This window comes from Struthio camelus, chromosome 2 (assembly GCF_040807025.1).
Source record: "Struthio camelus isolate bStrCam1 chromosome 2, bStrCam1.hap1, whole genome shotgun sequence".
In the NCBI taxonomy this organism is placed as follows: domain Eukaryota; kingdom Metazoa; phylum Chordata; class Aves; order Struthioniformes; family Struthionidae; genus Struthio; species Struthio camelus.
The window spans coordinates 79,208,383-79,217,154 of record NC_090943.1 but is presented as its reverse complement, the minus strand read 5'-3'; positions in this window follow the sequence as shown (position 1 = coordinate 79,217,154).

The window sequence follows — 8,772 nt, the reverse complement described above, 5'->3', positions numbered from 1 at the left end:
ATTCATGATCCTAATTAGAAATTGGGTTATTTGCCTTATTGTAGTTACTGGTCTAATAAGCATTTGTTGTATTTTGATAATACTGTTGTAGAATTAATTAAAATAAGAGTAAATTCTGATCCTCAGTATCTTCTTTTGGTTGTCCGAAATCATGCACATACAAAATGTTATGTTACAAAATCATGTGCATAACTAAGGAAGGTGAGCAACATAATTCTTAGGGGTAGCTGACAAATGGTATCTCACATCCTTGGAGCTACCTGTCAGTGAGGAGCAAGAGCAGGCTGCTCCACAAAGGGAGGTGAGCTGGGAGCTTAGGGTGACAGCAAGGCAGTAAGGGGCAGTGTCCTCAACCAACAAGGGGTGTGCAGTCACGTGGTATTGAAACAACATGAGCAGAGCAGGTATGGTGGTGGTAACCAGCTTTAGCCAACAGTCTGATGAATGTCAGACAGCTCTGGAGTGATGAGGCAGTTCAAGGTCAAGCCAGGAAGTCAAGTCAGCAAGACAAGATGATGATCAGCGAGGCACATGGCCAAGCACAGACATAGCTGCAACACAGTTCAAACAAGCAGCAAGGGCAAGAGTTTGAGCTTGATTGTCAGACCATCAGCGGATACCTTCCTAATTTTTCCTGTGCCACCCATATGAACAGGATGAGCTTCTAGTAAACACTCCTACAGCCACCACAGTGCTTTCCTTCAAATCGTTCCTTAACAATTTTCTTCTGATTGTTAGGCTTAATAAAATTCATTTGTTTTTAGACGTAAAAAAATCAGTTAATCTCTAATTCTGTAGACTTAGACTAATCAGGATTATTTGAAAACATAGAGTCATGCTCTAGTGTGAGTAAAGTACGCTCTAGTGTTTGCAGGACTGAGCCTCAGGCCATAATTTCTTCCAAGCAAGTCCCAGGTTTACCGTTCTGTTAAGCAGTGGTAACAATTACAACTTTTAAGTGTTAAAGAAACAGGAATTTGCTTAGAAAGTGAGGGACAGGTGACCTGTTCCAACCCCCACTAAAAGAATAGGAAAATTATTATTATTAGGAGATAAGCACTTGGCAAACCTGCCTTTGTGCTATTTTTAAAAGGTTATCTCCAGTGATTTATTCGAAGCCTGCTTGCAATTAGTTACACCTCAGGGCTGTCACAACTTGCTGCAGCCCACTTGCCTACAGTTACAATAAAAGAGAAGCATTCTCTTTCACATTTCAACCCCTCGAGTTTCTCCATTCTTTTGGAACTGTAATGAAATGACCAGTGTGTAATTAAAAGCCAGCTCACACATCTGCGCCACTTTTAATTACAAAGTGTACCAATTTCTACCGCAGTGAAACGTACCACTAGAAAGCCCCAGTGTGAGGGCTGGTATAGCTCACACTTGGGCAAAGGCCTGTGCATGGTTAAACTCATCACTGGCATCATTTTTAATAGCACTAAAATTCTACTGCAAATTCCCAGCTTTATCTTTTAATTGACTTAGAAATTTATGAAACGCAATGGGATTTAGAGACCTGTACTTTAAAATTTACCCATGGCCTTTCAGCCAGTCCCAGGCTATCACAATGGAGACTATTAAAATGTGCTGCGTGCCCTGCAGTTAGCGTTCTGCTCAAGAGATTGTAAGGCTTACAAGTCACTGAGATAGACAGACTCTAAAGAGTTTTTCAAAAGTTCATTGGCTTGGGTCCAAGCCTGGTGTCATAGAATCGCAGAGGATTTAGGTTAGAAGGGACCTCCAGAGGTCATTCAGTCCAATCTTCTGCTCAAAGCACTGCCAACTTCAAAGCTGGATGTGTTGATCAGGGTCTTGTTTATACAAGCCTTGAAAAATCTCACAGAATAGAGATTCCACCACCTCTCTGGGCCACCTGTTCCCATGCTTAACCACTCACCTGGTGAAGAATTTTTTCTTTATGTCCAATGAAATGTCCTCAGTTGCAACTTGTGGTCATTACCTCCTTCCATTTCACTGTGAGTCTCTGAGAGGAGTCTAGCATTGAAGGTTTTGGAAAATTCTTCAGTCTTTCTGCATGATTTTTCAATATACGTAGTAGTGTCTTTGTACTAACGGACAAAAGCTAATTAAGAAATCTTTTTACTGTGAGGATGGTCAAACACTGGAATAGGTTACCCAGAACAGTTGTGGATTTTCCGTCCTTAGAGATATTCAAAATCCAATGGGACATGGCCTAGGGCAACCTGTTCTAGCTGATCCTGCTTTGAGCTGGGGGTTTGGACTAGATGATGTCTAGAGGTCCCTTCCAATCTCAACTGTTTTGTGATTCTAAGACCACCTGGGCTCTGGGGTATGTGGGGGCAGTTTGAATCCTTCTTCCCCTGCTCAAACCTGCCAGGCCTCAGGGGGTAGCTTGAACATCCCTCTTCACCCTCAAGCTCACCCAGCCTCTGGGATCCCTCATACCTGAGGGACCTGAACACCTCTAGCCAGCCCCAGGTCTCTCATGCCATGTCCTTTTCCCAGTTCTCTGTCCATGCTCTGGATCCGTGTCCCCTGAAATAGCCCACTGACACCCCACAGTAATTAAATCACTCCACAGCAAGTCCTTTCTGCACTCAGACACACCTTGCTAGTAGGGGAGGATTCTGTCAGGGGCCTGTGGGAATTAATAAGCCTGAATAGCCCCGACCAGCCTCATCTGGGGCTTCCACCCACTCTGCCATGGGCCCAGGAGCCCCATTTAAGCTCAGCCCAGCCCTCACCTGTGTTACACTGTAGTAGTACCGCTTTCCAGTTCAGCCATATCCATACCTAGCCAGGAACCTCATTGATCCTGACCTGCAGCCTGACTTCCCAGGTTGACCTCAGCTCTGTCTTGCCAGTATGGACCTGCCTGGTGATTGCTGGACTGTGTCTGTCCTTGGCTGCCTTCACTAGACCTGATTCTGACCTGTGGATTGACCTCCTGGCTTGACCTCAGACCTGTCCCGTCACCATGAGTTCACCGGGTGATGTAGACCCTTCGCTGAACCTGGCTTTCATCTTCAGGTCTGCCCTGCTCAGGTACCATGGGACCGGGCCCTTGACCGTGGCTGTCAAGGCTCCTGCCCTTCCAGCCATGTTATCATGCTCAGCTCCTGGCTCCCTGTCCCTTAGCGAGCAGCTGGTCCTTGCTGCTCCATGACATGGAGTTCAACAGGCTGTTTTTTTCTGATCTGGATTTTGCCCTGGTCTTGTGAAGTGATGTAGGCGAAAAAGGCACAAAGATGAATTTCCTGGTAGTCTTTCAAATTTCTACACGCTCTCAATTCTCATCCCTCCCAGTTTGGCTTTTTTTATCTTCCAGGATTTTATGATCTTGCCTGTCAGAAGCTTTCAAAAGAGATCTAGAACATAAACTGAAGATTCTCCTTCAGAGGGCTGCAGTAAGCAACTTTCTTTTCTGTCCAAAGGAGTTTAACTCTTTCCGTGACTATGGCTACAATAACTTATGGTCACCATGTGTAGTGCTCTGGAGACTGTTTCCAGCTCCTCTTTTCCCATCCTCACCACACACATTCAGGCTCTTCTAGTTACTTTTATGTTTTTTCTTTTCCATAAAGAATTTACCATGACCATTATGGGCAGTATCCAGCTGTCTTTTGGGGAACTGATGCATGAGCTGTAGAGTAGACAGCTCCTAATACAACCTGCTCACGTCATCTGTCAGTGAAGTAGCTGTCAAGGAATACATTCTCTCTTCAGGTCACTCCTAATGGGCAGGAACCTTTGAATTTTGCCCTGCCAGTGCAGAAAGAAGAGTAGACACGGCTAGAGATAAAGATGTCATTTGTACCCCAAGGGCTACAGAAAATGTATATGTAGTGCTCCTCCAGATCTGAAAGCTTTCTGGTTGTTATAGTGAAAAAAAAAAATACCAGAATAGTCTGGTTCAACTTTGGTCTTAACTTGGGTTCAACCTTCCTCTGCTGAAAGCTATCAGGAATAACTGAGTGGTAGAAGAGCTGGCCAGAAGAGTGTACCAACAGTCATATTTGTCCTGTTTGGTGACGGAGGAGAGGTAACAGGCACTCTGACCTTGTTTGCAAAGGACTCCCTAGAGGCCTGCTACCAAATGCGCTTGCTGAAAGCAGCAGAACTGCTCTTGCAATGCTTAATGTTGAAATCAAATGCGCTTCTAGTATTCCATTTTGCACAGTGTAGAAGATAAATGAGCTGAATCACAACACTATTCACTGTTGCAATGTTAACAGCTGTGCTGCTAGGGCTAGTCATTTTGAATACATTAGCTCTTTGTTCAATCCCTTTGTTTCTCTGAGTGCTCTAACTGTGCTTGTGAGGGAGGGGTACTTGACAACACAACTTTATCTCAGAATTGGTGTTAAATATGCCTTCACTGAAGGCTTTCCCATCTAGGAACAGTGATGCAAAGCATAGCAGGGAGCAGGGAAGGAAAATCCAGACCCGCTGGCCTTCTTTGAGTCTACAAGGTGGACATGGGAACTAGACGTACTGACCAAAATGGGATCTGTTTTCCAGCAGAATGTGGGCATCAAATAGAAGCCAGTGTGCTATATTGTGATATATTCCAGGTAAAAGTCCCTCCCAGAAATGTCATTAAAATGTCAACCATTGGTTTACACAAAGTTTGGAGGATGCTGGTAAAACTAGGAACACGGGCTTTGGCTGTAGGAATCCAAAAATGGCTCACGCTAGCGATCATGAACGCTCTGCAGCGTGAGACAACTTCAAGTGTGCAAAGTCGCCTTTCAAATGCAGAGAACTTTCCTGCAGAAGATCCCATCTGTAAACTCTAGCTCTTTTGCTTTACATGATTTCCTTCCAGTTCTCCTTACTGACGGAGATAGTTTTTGGTTTTGCATTGTAGGGAAGGAGACACCATGAAAAGCCCGTTAAGCTTTAAGTTCTTCAGGAATAGCAGAATTACAAGTCAGGAATCTCAAAACACTAGTTTACATGGAAAATATTTATACCAGTGAACCAGTAGCTGACGTGTGCAAAATTTTAGTGTTGATATGCTACAGTATCCTAGAATGGGGCTTATACTTAGGCTTAAATTGGTGACATCTTCAATGGGTGTTTGTACAAGCTTATACACCAACATCCATGTTGTCAAGTTAGAGTATAGGTTGTTTGGAAGGTGGTGGTTTGCAACAAACAAGTGTCAGTACTGAGTCATGAACAGTTGGCCCCTTCCTGGAGGTTTGTCTTCCATGTGAAGAAGGTGGAAAGCCTGAAGAATGATTTCGATTTTTCTCTGGAAATTCATTAGGCATGGAGCACAGAAGTAGTTGACCTGTTTTCTGATTTTGCGATACGATATGCACCAGCCTTTACCTATTTGTCCTCCTTCCCACCTTCTAACCATCTAGCAAGGTCACATAGTATGAAGTGCTTCTGCAACTTCAGGAGAAGGCACGTTCTGATGTGCTAATTCATGTATCATCAGCTGTGTTTTCCTTCCACCAGTGCCAATGTAATTAATTTCTGAATTCACATGTATGTAAATTTTCAGGTACCTTTCATTCATACTCAGCTGTGCTTTCAATTATGGGTGACATGATTTAATTCTCAAGCATAACATGATGGAAAATACTTCTCTGCGTTACAATAATTTAATTCAATGAGCTTTAAATAACAAAGGCATATTTCTGAACATGTGATTGAAGTTACCAGCTTAGTTACCAGCTTAATGAATCATGCAGAGTTTAACATAGTAGGACAGGCATATTTTCAGCCATAAAATTTGTTTCCCCAAAACTTCTGAATAGCAAAGTTGGTAATATGTAAATAATACCATAGACTCACATAAACATTTAAGTTGGGAGGGACCAATGGAGATCTCTAGTCCAAATTCCACTTTCAAGCAGGACTAACTTCAAAGCTGGATAGGGTTGCTCAGGGCAATGCCAACTTCAGTCTCAGATCTCCCAGGATGGAGATTCATCACTACTCGGGGCCATTTTTTCCAGTGCTTAACTGCTCTCGTGGCGAAGAACTTTTTTCCTCTGTCCAACTGGAGTCTTGCTGGCTGCAACCTGTGTCCATCGCCTCTTGCCCCTCTGCTGTGCATCTCTGAAAAGCGTATGGCTCTGTCTTCTCTGTAATCCCCCTTTAGGTATTGAATGGCTGCAGTAAGATGCCCCAGCCTTCTCTTTCCAGGCTGAACAGAGCCTGCTCTCTCAGCCTCTTCTTCCACATTGTGTGTTCCCAGTCCCGAACCCTCTTGGTGGCCCTCCACTGGGTTTCCTCCAGCTTGTCAATGTCTCTTGTGTAGGAGAGCTCGAAACTGGACGCTGCACTCGAGATGTGGTCTCACAAGAATCAAGGGAAGCCTCACTTCCCTGGACCTGCTGGCTCTGCCCTTGCTAATGCAGCCAGGCACATGGTTAGCCTTCACTGAGACAAGGGCACACTGCTGATCCCTGTTAAACTTACTGTCCACCAGGACTTCCAGGTCCGTTCCTGCAGAGCTGCTAAATGTCCAGACAGACCCCAGCCTGTACTATTGAACTGGGTAGCTCCACTCAAAGGACAGGACTCAGCATCTGTTGCAGCTGAGTTTCACAAAGCACCTGCTGGCCCACTCTTTCAGCTTGTTCAGGCTCCTCCGAATGTGAGCTTTGCCTTCCAGAATATTGGCCACTCCTACCAACTTGGGGGGATTACTAAAATAGTATTAATCTATTATAAATAATATATGTATAATAATTAAAGAAATAACAAAAAAACTCATTAAAGGTAAGGCATGACCTATGTTTGTAGTGTTATCACACATTCTCAGAACTAAACAATTCTGACATATATACAGTCTAAATTTCTCTTAAAGGTAGCTTGCTTTCAGTCCTGAGATAGCTGAATGCTAATTCATGATAGCATGGATTTTGTGCTGATTTCAAAGTCTCGGTTGTGTTGAGAAACCTCAGCAGCCGAAGCTTTAGTACAAATCTACAAATCTTCTTAATGCAAATGGCAAGTGAAGAACTCTTCTAAATCATACAGACAATTAGATTTGGTTCCGTTACATTTCATTGACTTCTTGCAGCGAGGACCTGTGACGTACTTCAAATATTTCTGTTAGCAAACCACAAATAATTTAAAATGCATGGGGTCACTGAGTAAGAAAACACAAAAGTACTTGACAGCAAAAGATAATGAATGTTAAGTGTAGTGGCAAACACTGACTATAAACCACAAAGTTCACGGAGTGTGAAGAGTTATTCCTGAATTCTCATTTGGTGAAATACAACTGCAATGAATATTTACTTGCCACCTTATCTAGCGGCATGAACAAAAGGAGCTGTTATAAATAAACAAACAACAGCCTGTTGGTTTCACTGCTGTTATCTTGGTGTTCTATTTTTAAATTAATCAAACTGAAAAACAAAGCGATTGGGGAAAAGATCAAGTGAAACATCCAAATTGTAGTTTCTATTTTTGTGTTAGCTACTGTCGTCGCTGATATGCCCAAGGTTCACCAGGGTGAGGAAGCTGTTGGCAAAATTTGGCAGGTGACAGGATGCCATTTGACTGCTTCGAGAATGAAATGCAGGTTTTAAATGTAAACTTCTATGGCCTGTTTCAAAGTGTCCTTAGTGTATCAGTAAAGCTGGGAAGTGATTTATAGGGAGGTAAAAGGAGGACTTAAAAAGGAGAGCACTGTAAATTTAAGAGGGTGTAATTAAATTGTCAGTAATACAGCGGCAGGGGTGGGGGGGAAGCAATCATGCTCTGTCTTTGTTCTGTAAGGACTTGCAATGTCCTACTGGCTGTTCTTGCTGCAGCACCTCACCTCTACTCTTTGATATACAAATGAAACCACCTCTCCGGTGCAGTTGTGCTGATAATAGCGAGTGACTTACAGTCAACCTATTTGTCCTCAGACCTAGTTTGGCAGCTACTTTATTCTTCAGCGCAAGCAAAACTTTAATTGTGTCACTACCATATATGAAAACCTGCAATACATATTTAGTAACCCATCTGTTCTGCAAAACCAAACCCAGGTCAGAGATGTACTGAATGGTTTAACTCAATCTAACGAATATGGAAAGTTGTAAAGTACTTGCAGGATACGGATACAAAATAGGATGCATGTTGCCCAGATAAGATAAAGGGGCTTGATGACCCCAGCTTCCCACTGCTGACACCTCACAAGGCAGTGCACGTCCTTATGATAGTGCACAGCCCTCTCTGTTGCACTCTTCCACTTAGATTAGGGTTGCATCTTCCCCCCTGGCATTTACCAGAAAAGCTGGAGAAGATACACATCTGGCAGCTTTTCTTCAGTGTCTCTACTGTCATCTTCTGCAGAGTGATGCGTGTTGCAGAAACCATTTAATATAGGTTGGTGCTTGCCAGGAGGTGATAGTTAACTGGAAGAATACATTGTACTAGCAGGTTGGCCTGCTTAATTCTGTCTGCATAATTCATAACACATTGAAACACTTTCTTAGCCAGCCTTTACCTGCCGTAGGGACCAGACGAACCTTTCACGCAGGTTCTACGCACGTGGGTCCCAATGTAAGTTCAGCTAAGCCTTCAGATGCCTACGCATACATCGCTCCTGCCCCGGTATCAATAAAAAGTAATTCCTCAGTACATCAGCAAAGCTCCACACCCAGGCTTCGGCTGGAAGATCGCTATCCTCTACAAACCTCACCAACAAGAAAAGCATGTTCATAACAGACCATCTTACTTGAGTCAGTAAACAACCATGCTGGCCTTGATGCTAGTGTAAAACCAAGACACTATGGCTCTGTGTCTGTGCCTGAAAATCTTGAAAAGGGA